Source organism: Microcaecilia unicolor, chromosome 4, assembly GCF_901765095.1.
Source record: "Microcaecilia unicolor chromosome 4, aMicUni1.1, whole genome shotgun sequence".
NCBI classification, from domain to species: Eukaryota; Metazoa; Chordata; class Amphibia; order Gymnophiona; family Siphonopidae; genus Microcaecilia; species Microcaecilia unicolor.
The window spans coordinates 223,783,806-223,801,044 of record NC_044034.1 but is presented as its reverse complement, the minus strand read 5'-3'; the positions used below and the strand labels follow the sequence as shown (position 1 = coordinate 223,801,044).

Genomic DNA, 17,239 nt, shown 5'->3' with positions numbered 1-17,239 from the left:
CTGTTCTGTGACCAGCCCCTCTCACATGGAGGAGAGGCTGGATAGTTCAACTGCACCCTGGCTGGTAATGTGTAAATATTATTATACTAGTAAAAAAGGCCCGTTTCTGACACAAATGAAACGGGCGCTAGCAAGGTTTTCCTCGGAGTGTGTATGTTTGGGAGAGTGTATGTGAGAGTGACTGTTTGAGAGTCAGAGTGAAAGTGTGATTGTGTGAGAGAGAGCGTGAGTCTGGGTGTGAGTGTGTTTGTGAGAGAGTGTGTGTGTGAGAATGAGAGTGTGTGCAAGTGTGTATGTGAGACACAGTGTGAGTGAGAGTGTGTGTGTGTGGGCGAGAGAGAGAGTGTGTGTGAGACACAGATTCTCTGTTTGAGTGAGTGTATGAGACCAAGCGAGTGTGTGAGTGACTGTGTGGCACATAGAGAGTGAATGTGATACAGTGTGAGACAGAGTGTGTGAGAGTGAGAGTCAGAAAGACATTGTATATGAGAGAGAGAGTGTGAGCCGTGCCCTCCCAATCCATAGCCATCTGTCCCCTGCCCCCTCCATTCATCCTTTTCCAGCAATTCCCCTCTGTCCCTGAGCCCTGCCCTCCCAATCCATGGCCATCCATGTTTGTCTGTCACCTGCCCCCTCCATTCATCCCTATCCAGCATTTCCCCTCTCTGCCTGAGGCCTGCCCTGCAATCCATATCCATCCATGCCCATCTGTCCCCTCCATTCATCCCTATGCAGCAATTCCCCTCTCCGAGTCCTGCCCTTCCAATCCATGCCCATCCATGCTCCTCTGTCACCTGGCCCCTCCATTTTTCCCTATCCAGCATTTCCCCTCTCTGCCTGAGGCCTGCTCTGCAATCCATATCCATCCATGCCCATCTGTCCCCTCCATTCATCCCTATCCAGCAATTCCCCTCTCCCTGAGTCCTGCCCTTCCAATCCATGCCCATCCATGCTCATCTGTCACCTGGCCCCTCCATTGTTCCCTATCCAGCATTTCCCCTCTCTGCCTGAGGCCTGCTCTGCAATCCATATCCATCCATGCCCATCTGTCCCCTCCATTCATCCCTATCCAGCAATTCCCCTCTCCCTGAGTCCTGCCCTTCCAATCCATGCCCATCCATGCTCATCTGTCACCTGGCCCCTCCATTGTTCCCTATCCAGCATTTCCCCTCTCTGCCTGAGGCCTGCTCTGCAATCCATATCCATCCATGCCCATCTGTCCCCTCCATTCATCCCTATCCAGCAATTCCCCTCTCCCTGAGTCCTGCCCTCCCAATCCATGCCCATCCATGCTCATCTGTCACCTGGCCCCTCCATTTTTCCCTATCCAGCATTTCCCCTCTCTGCCTGAGGCCTGCTCTGCAATCCATATCCATCCATGCCCATCTGTCCCCTCCATTCATCCCTATCCAGCAATTCCCCTCTCCCTGTGTCCTGCCCCTTCCAATCCATGTCCATCCATGCTCATCTGTCACCTGGCCCCTCCATTTTTCCCTATCCAGCAATTTCCCTCTCTCTGCCTGAGGCCTGCTCTGCAATCCATATCCATCCATGCCCATCTGTCCCCTCCATTCATCCCTATCCAGCAATTCCCCTCTCCCTGTGTCCTGCCCCTTCCAATCCATGCCCATCCATGCTCATCTGTCACCTGGCCCCTCCATTTTTCCCTATCCAGCAATTTCCCTCTCTCCCTGAGTCCTGCCCTCCCAATCCATGCCCATCCATGCTCCTCTTTCCCCTGCCCCCTCCATTCATCCATTTCTAGTAATTCCCCTCTCTCCCTGTGCCCTGCCTCCTAATCCATACCCATCCATGCTCCTCTGTCCCCTGCCGCCTCCATTCATCCTTTTCCAGCAAGTCCCCTCTTGCCCTTCCATGACCCCCCCCCTCGCATCCATGCTACTCTCTCTCCCATGTCCCAGCCTGGCCCGCCCTCTTCTCCCCCCCCCCCCTTCGCATCCATGCCTCGCATCCATGCCCCCCCCTTCGCATCCATGCATCCCCCCCCCCCCCCCGTTCGCATACATGCATCCCTTTTTTTTTTTTTCTTCTTCGTTTTAACTTTACCTCCGTGGCGGTTCGTGCAGCGAAGCGTCAGGGAAGGAGGCGGCGCTCCCGACGTCTAGCTTTCCCTTCGCTGTGTTCCGCCCGAACACAGCGAAGGGAAGGCTAGACGTCGGGAGCGCCGCCTCCTTCCCTGACGCTTCGCTTCCCGATTTGTTTGGTTTGAGGCGAGGGCGGGGCAGAGACGGCTGGCTGGCTTGAAGGCTTCACTGGGAGTGACGTCAGATGGCTTCAAGGCTTCAGGGCTTGAAGCTTCCGGCTTCAAGTTTCCGGCTTCACAGAACGTTGTCTTCAGAACGTTCACGGTGCGTTTTATTATATTAGATGGTTAAAAAAAAATCATGAATTGGTGAGGCTGAGTGCACAAACAGCAGAATTACTGGTTCAGCGTGGAGAACTTTCTAAGCCTCTCAGACATGCTGGCTCTCACAGCCACGCTGCTGTCTTTCTCCTCATAACACAGACACACTCAATGGGAGGTGGGGAAATGAGCTCCTCACCCAGCAGGCATAGGAGCCAACTTTTCAAAATTATTGAGGGTGCTAAGGTCAGTGGAAATAACCCCTCCCTGAATACATACAAGGAATTTTCTCAATATTGGGGTGCTCAAGCCCCCACAGAGCCAGCTCCTGTGGGGCCAGGCAAGCCAACAAGAAAAGTCCAAAGGCACTTAGGAGTATGGAACATGTGTTCAGACAGGGTCAATCACAGGTACTTGCATTCCATAGCACAGCAATGCTTAATATACACAGACAGTCTATATGCTCACATTTCAATGGGGGCAGCACAGTATTTGCTGACAATCGTTTCAGGAGCACCTATTTTTTTTTTTTTCTTTCTTATGGGTTCAGATATCCCTTTCTTTACAGACTCTGCTGATTTTTGATGAGCCGTCGCCTATCTTTCGCAGTTGAAGTAACTTCAGCCTCCAAATTAAGCTAAGCCTTGCATGATTTTCTTTTTCCCCCAAGAGCTTTACCTTCAGGGAATTGGTGCTCTTTCTCCTAGAGTCATTTGCTATACTTTCTCGCATATTAGCTAGCCTTCCTCTAGTGACATCATCTAGACTTCTCTTTACACACTGTTATTTTTATTCATGCAGATGTACACTATTGTCTTTTTCCGTAACAGCTGTCCTTCAGCTTTTTATCCAACAGTATTATGTTGTGTTTTCTATTTCATAAGTGTTCTGGTTTCTTAGTGTCACCTTCATTTCGCTGTTTTCCAAGACACCTAGATTTTTTTTCCCTTAATGTCTGCTACTTTGTTAATAACACAGTATTTATGGTACTACCCTCCATGGTATGTGCAGAATTATCTATGTTTCAGCCACTCAGTGTTTTGGTGTCCTTCAGCCTTAATCTCAGATCTAGGCTTCATCTTTCTCTTTGTCTCTCGCTGTGAGGTGGATGTTGTCTTATTGGCACCTATGCTTTATTTTATTATTTCAGCTATACAATAGACTTAAGCTCTTGCTTGGCATGCATCTTGGATATCTCTAATGGGTTTCTCTTGGCTGCCCTTCTCAGGTTTCTTCTTAGTAGTATGTTCAATGTTGATTTTGTGTCAGCTCACGCCTTCTAAGCTTTTCATTACCTTCATCTTAGGCTTTGCAGGATTTAGTCGCTCCAACTTGTTTCTTTCAGAGTTCTATCTATATTTTCATTTTGGCTCTCCTTGGAGCTTCCCTATTCTATGGATTTATTTTAGCCTATTGGGCTATAATTGTATTCTCCTATCCTGTTTGTGAACTATTTTGCTACATCCCACAAGTCCTGGACTGATATGTTGGAGACTAAAAGGAAGAGGAGTGGCCTAGTGGTTAGGGTGGTGGACTTTGGCCCTGGGGAGCTGAGGAACTGAGTTCAATTCCCACTTCAGGCACAGGCAGCTCCTTGTGACTCTGGGCAAGTCACTTAACCCTCCATTGCCCCATGTAAGCCGCATTGAGCCTGCCATGAGTGGGAAAGTGTGGGGTACAAATGTAACAAAAAAAAAAAAAAAAAGGAAAATTTGTCTTGCCTGTTAATTTTCTTTCCTTTAATCCAAACATATCAGTCTAGGAACCCACTCATGGAGTTTCTTACTACTTGTAGGTATTGATATCATTTATTCTTCTTCATTTTATTTCTTCACTCAACTATTCCTTCTCTTCAATTAGTGTTTAGTGTTGCTATGCTGTAGCTATTGCTTTGAGACTTCCATTGTGTATTGTTTTTAGTATGGTATCTCTTCTTACAGAGTTCCATATCAACGGAATATTTATTTTAATTTTTTTTCTTTTGTTTGATATACCACCAATCGCCAAAATGGCATTGAGGCAATTTACAATTTAAAACTCAAGAGAGCTGATAAAAGAGCAAAGGAGGAAAAGGCAGAAGAGAAGAAAAGAGCAAAGGAGGAAAAGGCAGAAGAGAAGAATATAGCGATGTTCAGTTGTCAAATGCTTGAAGGAATAACCATTTTTTGAGGAGCTTTTTAAAAGTTGAAAAAAGTTTAAGTTCAAGAGGTAAGGTATTCCAAACATTAGGCCCAAAGTAGAAGAAGGCAGTAGTGCAAATAATATCAAATCTGATATAGAAGTATGATGAAAGATGTAGTGGGGCCCCCTGTGATGAACGTAAATTACAGGACTGGAGTATAAGGAGTGAGTAAATTTGAAATATAAGTAGGTGCAGAAGGTTGTATACCTTTATAAAAAAAAAAGGTTAAGGAGGTTTGTATTGAATATGAAATGAAATTGGTAGCAGTACTCAGCTTTGAGGAGAGAGGGTTGGCACGATCGAACTTTTGAGAATTATGTAAGAGTTTAACAGCAGCCTATTGTATGAGCTGCAGCTCTTTTAGTGATATGCCACTTTTAATATTTAAAAGATATTTATATACAAACTAGGTATTTCAGAGATGGGGAAGTGATAGAACTTAGGGGGTCATGAGTTGAGGTTGCAGGGTGGTGGACTTAGGAGCAATGTCAGGAAATACCTTTTCACAGAAAGAGTGGTGGATGCCTAGAATGCCCTCCCGTGAGAGCTTGTGAAGACAAATGATAATGGAATTCAAGAATGCGTGGGATAAACACAGAGGAACGCTATATAGAAAAAGAATGGAATCCAATTAAAGCAAAACTTAAATGGCCATATGACGAGTGAGCTTTGATGGCAGCTTCAGAAGTTGGGAATTAAGACCAATGCCTGGCAGACTTCTACGGTATGGGTCCTGTAAATGGCAAAAAGAGATCAGGATTGAGGCTGGAGTGGGCTTCAGCAGCTCCAGTAGTTGGGAATTAGGACCAGTGGCAGGCAGACTTATGGTCTATGCCCCAAAATTTGCAGGGAGAGGTGGAAATAAAGGATACACGTATTTAATCATGAAGAAATGGAACCTGTGCAGAGTGCCAGATTGAATTCTGGGCAGACTGGATGGACCATGCAGATCTTTATCTGCCCACACTTACGAAATTTATGCGGGATGCAAAGAACAAATTATAAAGACACTTCAGACCGCTCAAAACACGGCAGCCAGGCTTATATTTGGAAAAACGCGGTTTGAAAGCGTCAAACCCGTCCGATGATAACTGCACTGGCTCCCAATCAAAGAAAGTATTGCTTTCAAAATCTGCACCCTGGTTCATAAAACTATCTACGGCAAAGCCCTGGGATACATGACAGACCTCATAGACCTACCAACCAGAAACACAACAGGATCAACACGAGCATACCTAAATCTCCAATACCCAAGCTGCAAAAGACTCAAATACAAATCAACCTATACATCCAGCTTTTCCTACATAAGCACACAACTATGGAACGCATTACCAAAAGCCATGAAAAACAACTTATGATCGCCTAAACTTCCGGAAATCATTAAAAACTAACCTATTCAAAAAGGCATACCCTACCGACCCAACTTAAATGCTTGTACCCTGCAACACAACGAAACCAAAGCTCGTAATGGACATATAATAACTCTTCCTCTCTACGATTCTGTTCCTCCCTACAATTCCCTAATGTGTCAGTACACACGAACCTTATTGTACCACAACATTACTGTATTTGTTCATACCGGAAATTGGCAAACGCCTTTACGGTACTATGTAAGCCACATTGAGCCTGCAAATAGGTGGGAAAATGTGGGATACAAATGTAACAAATAAATAAAATATATGTTACTATGGGGCTCATTTTCAAAGCACTTAGACTTCCAAAGTTCCATAGGTTACTGTGGAACTTTGTAAGTCAAGTGCTTTGAAAATACGCCTCTATGTCTATAAATTAGTGGACTGTCTCCAGCATCTAACATAGCTCTTGTTTCAGAAGAGCTTGAGGACCTCTACGTATCTATAGTCCCTTCTTGATCTGGGTAATGCATCTACATAATACATACTCTGTTCTCTCTATTTGACCTCCATTGCTTTGTCATATGAAGTACCAACATTTCATGGAGGTGTGATACCCTTAAAGGGATGGATCACAAAGAACTACTTTCTTTTCCTATCCCCACAACACAGAAGCAGAAATAGGACGCTGTTCTGGGAAGTATTCCAGCCGAATGGAAAAGAAACAAGAATTACAGTCATGCTTCAAAGCAATTATTATGGCACAGCTTGGACACTCGGAGGTCCACATTTGGCCCCAAGATTGTCCTCACCCAATAACATCCTCCCTCTTTTTCACAGATGTACCACCCACTTGTGATGGCGGAGGGACTTCCTGAGCTATTGTGCCACCAAGGTCCTTGACGGACCCCTCATCCTCGCCATTACTCTCAGAGCTCGTACTTGGTTCCATGCCTCTGTTAAGCATACTGTCCATCACCTCTGTGCACTGTTCCATGATGGTCGCACAGCGTTCCATTCCCTGTTGTAACCGGGTCACCTGATCTTTGAGCGCAGTTATATTATCCTGTAATGCCAGTTTTACCTGCTGGTTCAGCTCTGTTGCTTCTGTGTTGTCCAGCTACAGCTTAGCAGATTTGGTTTGCGTATTTAAGCATTTATGACTTGCATTAGATACTTGATGCTGCAGGTTTCATGTTTGTTAAAAATTTACTTTCTTGGTTCTTTCTGGCATTGCATATGATTTGAATTGAATTGCTGTTTGCCTATATTGGTGGGTACGTATTATTGTGAATTGGCAGTAATAAAAACTGTTGAAACATAAAAATTTACTTTCCCGCCCAACAGAACAACCATCCGGACGGCTTACAATCTAAAAAAGGGGGGGGGGGGGGGAAGCAGTGAAGACTGACGAGCAACAGTAGGATAGGTAGGAACTACAATGTAGATAGGGAAGGAAAGAACAGAAGAGAGGGGATAATGTTTACCAGATGTCTATGGCCTCATCAGAAGTGTTAGGAAAGGCATCCCGAAAAAGAAACATTTTAAGTTCACATTTGAAGTGTGGTACAGAGGTTGTCTTAAGATGAGGAGGCAAAAAATTCCATGGCTTGGGACAGTGGAAGGAGAACACGATGTGCCGACTATGCTCATGAAAAATTACTGTGGATAAGGGTCGTAAAAAGATTAAGTTGTGCAGATCAGTGTGCATGCTTGAAAATAGGGAAGAACGTATCGGAAGAGGTAGGGAGGATCAGAAGAGATGAGTTTTAAAGGTAAGTAGAAGGATCTTATAAGTGATGCGATGAGAGAGAGCAGCCAGTGGGAGGCCTTAAGGATGGGGTTAAGGGATCATATTTCTTAAGATGATGAAGTCTGATGAACAATGGTTTCCACAAGTTTAACTAGGAATGGATGATTAGTTATAGGACTGTAATTGGAAGGGTCACTAGAAGAGATTTTAGTGTCCTTTATTTTGGGATAAATAATAGCCTTTTTCCAGTCATGAGGCATCTCTCCAGCGGAGAGGGACAGTGAGATCATGGAATGGAGAAATGGAAGAAAAACAGAACAGTGTTTTTTTTGACAATGGTGGAGGTAGATTGCATTTGGGACACAATTTGAGAGAGTGCAGTCAGAGATGGAACCCAGAAGTTAAAGTGCTAACAGAGAGACTCTGAGGAGACTTGGGTATTGAGATAGTGGGAAGTAGCGGTGAAGCAGAGCCAATGCCGGCGTTAAAATGTTTGAGATGGGTAGTAATTTTAGACTGAAAGTGTGTAGCGAGTAGTTGGGCCGGGGGTAGAGGGTCTACGGTGTGACAAGAAATTTTATGGTAAGTGGTTAAACTCTAACAGTTTTGTAAAGAATCACTGTGTTAGGAGCTTTGGAAATTTTAGTAGGGTAGTATTTTTTTTTCTTTTGCAACAAAGATGGCCCGTTTATATGACCGAGCAGTTGTCTTAAAGGCAAGAAGAGAGGAGTTTGTAGGAAAACAGTGTCATTTTCTCTTGGATTTGTCAAAGTTGTCATTTGTGTAGGCACAGATCAGAAGAATACCGGAGTTCGTATGGGCAATTAGAGTAGGATGATATGTAGTTGGTTAAGGGTACTAATAAGTTGTATACCTCCTTTAAATCAGAATTCCATAGAGCAATTTCCTCTAGAGAAAAAGCGCATTGAAAGTAGTGGTGTCTAGCTTGAGGTGGTCCGAAAGTGATGTAGTAGTAAGTTTTAAGAGGTCCCTATGGTAAGATGTGTTAGTAATAGCGGCATCAGTTGAAGGAGATTGCTTTAGATTGAATAAGAGTAAGGATTGGTTCGACTGGGGCATAGAACGAATGGAGGTCAAGCACAGAGTATTAGAATCGTTAGCTAATGATAGAATTAAATCTAAAATATGACCGTCACGATGGGTAGGTGCCTTTACATGTTGGAAAAGGTTGAGATCAGATATAAGGGTAAGAAGATCCGTGGAACAAGTAGAGGTAGCTTCGTCAACATGGATATTAAAGCCCCCTAAAATAATAGGATGTGTGTTGTTAAGACAGTCATCAATAATAAGTGAGCAGAGGGACTGAAAAGAGGCAGTCAAGAGATAAATAAGTAAAAAGTCTGCTGAGTAGTATCTGAAAGGCAAAAATGAAGAGCTTCGATGGGAGGAGGGTGCAGCATGTCCTTTTGGAAGTAAGTAATATTATGCGTGAATATAACAGTAAGGCCCCCTCCACATCGGTTGGGGTGATTGTGAAAAAGATAAGTGAACCTGGATGAAGACTGATTTAGATAGGATACGTCCAAATCCGTGAGCCAAGTTTCAGTTAGGCACAGAATGTCAAAATGATAATCTGGAATGAGATCACGAATGATGTGGTATTTGTAGCGGATACTGCGACAATTTGAGTCCTAGTTGCAAAGGTGGAGTGGATGAAAACCGGGTAGAGGGAGAAACAGTGCATGGAATATGAACCAAGTTTCGTGACAAGGGAGAACAGGAGTTGAATCTAGCTGGGAGGGGCAACAATCCCAGAGCACCGAAATCTCATGGTGAAAGACACATGAAAGAAATGCAAAAGAGAATTAGGGGAGAGAGATGCAAAAAGGTTAAGGAAGCCTTACCAATGATACATCCGGCCAGAGCATTCAGGAATTGCGTGAGCACACGCAACACAAGCCTACGTGGCATGTGCCGCTATGGGCTGAGTAAAAAATAGAGTACCACAGATGACGTTGCAGAGTGCGCAGGAACAACAGAATACCAGAGTGGTCGTAGGCAGGTGTAGTAGTCAATCCTGGGCCTGGTATATGCAGAACTTTGGAGACACAGAGCACTGTGCTGCTGTGAGTTTTATAGCAATCTTTTAAGATATTTTGAGTGTGACCACATTTATTTTGCTGGCTTTAAAGAACTTTGTATGTCAAAACACAGCCTGTGTTGGGTTAGTGTGTCAGAATTTCTCATTTGAAGAATAAACTTTGGTCTCCTTGGACATTGTGGTTGGCTTTTACCACCTTTTTTTTCAGCTTGTATGGGTTTTTTGTGGATATTTTTTTGTGTGTCCTTTTGGTGTTTGTTCCAAGACTGACACATTTTTCTGTATTTCATACAGATGTTTTTGCTGTACTTCAATGTGGGACTCCATTTCTTCCACCCTGTCTTCCATGGTCTCATTGAACAAATCTATCTGCTTAATGACTGCTGTACATTCAGCCTTGAAGTCCTCATACTCCTGCTTGATGGTCTCATATTTTGTATTCAGGTTAGTAATCTCTATGGGGAGAAGAGTTTTTTTCCTGCTCAAGGGTATTTATTTTTTGGAGTGCTAGTATTTGTTCTTTCTTTAAATTATCCTGCTTCAGCAAGAAATCCTTCTAAGGACAGCTTTTCCCCTATTAGACTATCTCTTGCTTGGCTGACATCACCAAGTTCCTTCGTGATAGCATCCAGTCGCTCTTGCATGGTAAGGCTTTTCTGTTGTCTCTTTTGGTGCCTCCTGACTTTCCTGGTAGGTCTGTAGTGCTATACAGGCAGCATCTGTGGCTGTCTGTGAGGTAACCAGTCTGTTGGTGTTCTCTGCTGTGGTCTTTACCATATAATCAAGCATAGGAACATTTCCTGATTTAACCCTCACTTTGGTTATATTTCTTTCCAGTGATCCCATGTATGTCTCCTTAGGCCTATCCCACTTGCTGTTGCTGCTGATTTATCCTGGACTAACTCATATAGATCTCAAGGGACACCTGCCATTTATGTGCCCCTCTCCTGAGACTGTATACACATGATTCTTCTGGGGGTCATCAGATTTACATGCAACTCACAGCCATATGAACAATCCTGTTCTATCGCTATAGGCGAAATGGTATGGTGCAAATCCTCACAGAAACCCCCTTTCTTCTACTGCATTTTGTTTATGCAGGAGCATATGAAAGATGCAATGAGAGCCTCTTCCTTGATAAAGCAATGCGAAACTTGGCCATGTCGGCGGGGGTTCCTTGACGTTTTTAAGTTGCTGCCATTCAAAAGATAAGTTTGTGTGAAGAAACACGTGTGCTATATTTAAATATTTTTGCTATATTGTGCAATTTTGGGATATAAAAGCTGTAAAAATAACAAAAAAAACCAAAAAAAGAGAACGAGTATGCAGTAGAAGAAAGGGGGATTCTGTGAGGATTTGCACCACACCATTTCGCCTATAGCGATAGAACAGGATTGTTCATATGGCTGTGAGTTGCATGTAAATCTGATGACCCCCAGAAGAATCTAAGTGTTTCTCTAAATTAATCCTGCTTATGATATCAATGTTTGGGACATGAGTATAGTTTTGGATGTTTAGTCCCCACATTTTTTCTATTTGGTGGTTTTGAAATAAATTTAAAAAATTACAGCATACAGTGGAAATTATTTTATTTATTAGGATTTATTTACCGCCTTTTTGAAGGAATTCACTCAAGGCGGTGTACAGTAAGAATAGATCCAACATGAGCAATAGGCAATTAGAGCAGTAAAAATATTCGAACAACAATACAAAGTATGGCATAGTATACTACTTGCAATGACAACACAATATGTACTAGAACATTATAATTGGTAGTGAAGGGTAAGGCAAAGTTGTAACATATAGATGAGTAAGAAAATAGGAAGAATTAGAAAGTAAGGTGATTGATTTGAAGAAAGTTGCACGTTAGGTCAGAGAGATGGTTAAATATTATCTCAGCTAGGGTAGGAGTGGATAAACATGTCCCACTGCAGTATGCGCAGCCCGAGTCAATCCTTGTGTGTGTGGGTGAGACTAACAAGTAAGTTACTTCTTCTATTAAAGGCTTGGTTGAAGAGCCAAGCTTTCACCTGCTTCCTGAAGTAGAGGTAGTCTTGTGTTAAGCAGAGCCTTTCAGGCAATGCATTCCAGAGTGTGGGAGCTACTCCGGAGAAGGCTCGCTTGCGGGTATCACATCGTGTAATGTCTTTTGGGGAGGGTGTAGTTAGTGAAAGTCCTTGGGAGGACCTTAGTGTCTTTGCAGTGCGTGGAGGGTCATCCTATTCTTCAGGTACTCAGGGCCATTTCCTTTCAGGGCCTTGAAGATCAGATTTTTAAATTTAGCCCTGTATTGTACTGGTAGCCAGTGAAGTTTTTGCAAAAATAGTGTGATGTGGTCACATCGCTTGCAACCTTCTGAGTCTTGCTGCTGCATTCTGAATCAACTGGAGCTGGTGCAGGCCCTTTGTAGTCAGACCATTTTATAGTGCATTGCAGTAATCCAGTCTTGATGTTACCATGGCATGCACAACTGGGATAAGATTTACCTTCTCGATGTAAGGAGAGAGGCAGCATAGCTGTCGCAAATAGTAGAAGCAGCTCTTGAAGGTTGCTTGGAATTGGGGAATCAGAGTAAGTGTTGAATCTAACTGTATTCCAGGGTTCCTGACTTGTGATTTGAGGGGGAGTTCATACTTCCCAAAAGGGATTTTGATGTCAGGTATGTATCCACTTGTGTTAGGGACCCAGAGAAGCTCGGTTTTACTTGGGTTCAGGCAAAGTTTGTTGTGTTTAGCCCATTTTTGAATTGATGTTAGTCAAGTGCTCAGTTTACTCAAGGCTGTAGATAAGTCAGGTTCAATGGGTATGGGTAGCTGCACATCATCCGCATAGATGTAGAACTGAGTGTCCCTTGACCGAATCAGCTCAGCTAGTGGTTTGAGGTAGATATTGAACAGAATAGGTGACAGTATCGATCCTTATGGTACCCCGCAGGTCAGTGTCCATGGTGGTGATGAGTTGCTCAACAACGGCAAAGAGAGTCCAAATCTCCCGTAAAAAGCACCAAAAAAGCACAACGAAAACGGAAGATGCACAGGAAGACTAAACTAAAATCACAAATGTAAAAAAGCCGATATCATTATGGATTGTTGCCTGTCTGATAGGATCTGAACCAGGCAAGTACTGTTCCATTGATACCTGTTTCTGTCAATCATGCTAGCAAGATATCATGATCCACAGTGTCAAAAGCTGCTGAGAAATCTAGCAGTACTAACATTGAGGCAAATCCTTTGTCTTGGTTTCTGTGAAGATCATCTAGCAGGGACACGAGGACCGTTTCTGTCCCATAACAAGGTCTGAATCCAGATTGACATGGATCTAGCCAGTTATTCTTTCCTAGCCATTCATTAAGTTGAACACAGACTGTTTGTTCTATGAGTTTCCCTAGAAATGGGATGTTGGATACTGGCCTGTATCTTTCAAGTTTGTCCTGGTCAAGGTTGTTTTTCTTCAGCAGAGGACGAACCACTGCCCTTTTTAATGCTGTTGGTAGTTGCCCATTAGAAAGAAAGGTGTTCACAATTTTTGTGGTGCCTTCTATAAGGCCCATACTTGCCTGCTGCACTATCTTTGATGGGCAGGGATCGAGGGAGCAGGTAGTTGGTCGAAAGTCTCTTAGGATTTTGTCAAGGCTCTCCTCTGTCAGGTTAAAAGTGTTCCATCTGTCTCTGTTAGGAAGGGGCGAGTTTGTGCACCCCTGGTTGGCTGGTTGGGCACTGGGTGGGATTGCCTGTAAATCCTGGTGGAGACTTTTAATTTTGTTGGCAAACTATGCAGCAAAATTATTGCAGTTCAGTTTAGACTGGGCAGGCTGGTTTTGTTGTGGGGGTTGCAGTAGGCTGTTTACTATACTGAACAGCTGCTTGGTTGAATTGGCAGCCTATGCAATGCATTGAAATACTGTTTTTTGGTTGCTGTTAAGGCTTGGCGGAACTTTGCCATGTGCTTCCTGCAGTTTAGCCTGTCTTCATCCAGGTGAGATTTGCGCCATCTCCTTTCCAGTTTTCGTTTTTCGCGTTTAAGGATCCGAAGTTCTGGAGAAAACCAAGGTGAGCGTTTGTGAGTGGGGCATAAGACCTTTTTTAGTGGTGCTATTTTCTCTAAGGTCTTGGCTAGGTGTGTATTCCAGATGTCAACTTGTTCTGCCACTGTTGTCTTTTCATCTATATTCGGATAGTCCAAGGCCTCTAGGAAATTCTCAGCAGTCAGCTTTTTTTTGTCTCTGATCTCCTTCCAAACTCTGGGAGGTGCCATTTGTTTCAGGTGGTCACTTAGGGAGAATTTAATTAGAAAATGGTCTGACCGTGATAGGGGTGTTACTTCAATACTGATATCCCAGATTTCTGGGATATCCACCCCTTTGTAGAATACCAGGTCTAGTATATGACCCGTTTCGTGGGTTGGAGAATTTATCACCTGTGTAAATCCTAGTGCTGTCATCGTGTCCAGAAAGGCAGCTGTGGTGGTATCTGGGGTTTTGATGTGTAGATTGAAATCTCCCATGATCACCAGCCTAGGGTAATTTAGGGTCACTTGAGTAATCAGGTCTAGGAGTTCTTGCACAGATGTGTTGTTACGAGGTGCTCTGTAAATCATGAGCAGCCAGATTGGCTTCTCCTCTTCAAGTTGGATTAAAAGAGATTGATCCATGTAGCTGGGGGATGGATATTCTGCGCAGTTTGATTGTGTCCCGAGTCAATACTGCTACCCCTCCACCCTGTCTTCCTGGTCTTGGTTGATGTTGGATGTTGAAACCTGTTGGCCATAGTTCAGCCAGTGGTAAACCCCCACTTTCATCTAGCCAGGTTTCACTTATTCCTAGTATGTCAAGATGCTGTTCATGTATGGTATCATGGATCACCGAGGATTTCTTTGCATGTGCTCTGGGTAGCTTTGGTGTGTCAATGAGGTAATCTTTTAAGTACTGTTATGTAGGTGTTTGACCTCTTGCACTTATGCCTTTTTACTGAGAAATCAGCAGTACTGTATTACTAATATGGACCCAAAGAGTTTAAACAGCATTTTTTTTTATTAATTTTAGAAATTAAACCTTTCCCCCCCCCCCTTCTTTCTCCTAAGTTTAAACCTAGCACTCCACTGCACAGAAGCATAACTAGTATAGCCTGTTATCTTGTGGGAAGATGTCAGCTGAACCAAATTGAAGCACGGAAAAAGAGCAAGAATTAAACACTCGTGCTTCAAAGCAATTTCTGTGGCACAGCTTCTACAACACTATAGGCTTTTCAGTATATTATTAATTCGTAATTAATTCTGTAGGCGAAGCTAGCTACAGTATAGTGCTTTCTGTATGCGCTGTAAAAGTGGGGTGGGCAAAGTGTGTAATGGTAGCTACAAATTATAGAAATCTAAATTCTATTGCTCCTTGAACTGACAAGCAAATGACACTAGGCCCAGAGATTACAAGAAATGTTTTTATTTACAAACAAATAAAGTAACCAAATATAAACAGAGGAAGTTGGTGTGTGAGAAAGCAAAGACAAATTTCTTTGTACACTAGGCAGCAACAGACTAAATATATGGTAAACATACCCTATATGCCTTGACATAAGCCACCTAGATAATAAATTCCCAACAATAAGAGTGCTGATAGCCTGATTGGGGGAAAGTATCTTCAGGTGGAGACAGGAATTTAAGGTGCTGGTGAGCAGATGAGCAGGCATGCAGGTTCTGATGACCAGACAGGTAGAGATGTGCAGCGTAGATTATGGCTGGTAGACAGTTCAGGTCTGATGGAAAAACTAACAGCAGCTGCCCTGGTTGGTCTTTGGAAAGGCCTTTTATACAGTTCTGGTAGATGCCTTATCTCAGAAGATAGGAGTAAACTCCTCCCTTCATTCTGGACATTTTATGTCACTGAAGGTGCAGTTCTTGGAATCCAGGAAAGTTCTTGAACCCAGACACTAGATTGTCTAGAACATTCCGAACCAGATGTCCCTGTAACTAAGCACATGATTGTTCCAGTCTAGTGGACACAAGCAGTGCAATGATTCAGTTACTAGATGGTTGCTTCACTAAGTATTCCACAAACAATTCTGTTTTGTTGTGCCAAACCGGTGAAAGGTCATTAAAGCAATGTCTTGAAGTATCGAATCCAGAAGTACTATCAGGCACTGTAAAGTTCCTGCCAATTCAAACCTCAACCATTTCCACCACTCATAATTGCATTTACATCAGTCAGCCTTCATCATCTTGCCCTTACTCTTAACCCTTTCAAGTTATCCCTCAATCCAGTTTTTTAATCCCCTCCCTCCCTTTATATTTTCTTCAAAGGCTTATTAGCATCTGGAGCAGCTGTTCTGTTTTCTTCCAGCACCACATGACTCTTCAGTGAGTTTGAACTACACAGGGTGCCTTTTAACTCTTTCTCTCGTTATTGGGACTTGGGTTACACTTTTTTCAGTAGAATTTCAAGGTGATTTACATTCAGGTACACTAGGTATTTCCCTGTCCCTGGGATACAAGCTAATTTTCGTACTTGAGCCAATGGAGCATTAAGTGATTGCCCAAGATCTCAAGGACCAGCAGCAGGATTTGAACCAGGATTCCCTGGTTGTCAGCCCAGTACTCTAACCACTAGGCTGCTGTTCCTCATTCCTTCTCTGCTCTTTCAGTCTTGTGAGAAAAGTATGGAAATTTGGGAAATACAAGGTTTAAATTTACAGAAAGCTACATGGAACAAGAAGAAGACAGAATAACTGTTACAAATATAATGCTAACACCAAATCTTGGGGAAAGGTGGGGGGAGAATATCTATGGAAGATCTTGCCTCACCAGTCTACTACATTTCTTTGAAGGGGTGAACAAGCTTGTGGATAAAGGCGAGCCGATTGATATTGTGTATCTGGATTTTCAAAAGGCGTTTGACAAAGTACCTCATGAAAGACTCCAGAAGAACTTGGAGAGTCATGGGATAGGAGGTAGTGTTCTATTGTGGATTAAAAACTGGTTAAAGGATAGAAAACAGAGAGTAGGGTTAAATGGTCAGTATTCTCAATGGAGAAGGGTAGATAGTGGGGTTCCCCAGGGATCTGTGCTGGGACCGCTGCTTTTTAACATATTTATAAATGATCTAGAGATGGGAGTAACTAGTGAGGTAATAAAATTTGCTGACAACACAAAGTTATTGAAAGTTGTTAAATCGTGAGAGGATTGTGAAAACTTACAAGAGGACCTTACGAGACTGGGAGACTGGGCTTCTAAATGGCAGATGACGTTTAATGTGAGCAAGTGCAGTGATGCATGTGGGAAAGAAGAACCCGAACTATAACTATGTAATGCAAGATTCCACGTTAGGAGTCACCGACCAAGAAAGGGATCTCGGCATCATTGTTGTTGATATGTTGAAATCCTCTGCTCAGTGTGCTGTGGCGGCTAAGAAAGCAAATAGAATGTTAGGTATTATTAGGAATGGAAAACAAAAGTGAGGACGTTCTAATACCTTTGAATCAGTCCATGATGCGACCGCACCTCGAATATTGTGTTCAGTTCTGATCACCGCATCTCA

The 17,239-nt window shown here is 43.2% G+C and overlaps 1 protein-coding gene across 4 annotated transcripts in view; it reads left to right on the top strand.

Annotated features, from left to right (window-relative positions):
• Positions 1 to 17,239, top strand: part of HRAS (HRas proto-oncogene, GTPase) — a 154,873-nt gene that overhangs the window by 127,295 nt on the left and 10,339 nt on the right. For 2 of the 4 annotated variants that reach the window (XR_003941950.1, XR_003941949.1), the window contains exon 6: positions 10,009 to 10,158. The exons of the other annotated variants lie outside the window; for them this stretch is intronic. The gene's annotated coding sequence lies outside the window, so the exon portion shown is untranslated. The remainder of the gene's footprint in view (positions 1 to 10,008; positions 10,159 to 17,239) is intronic. 4 annotated transcript variants of the gene reach the window in all.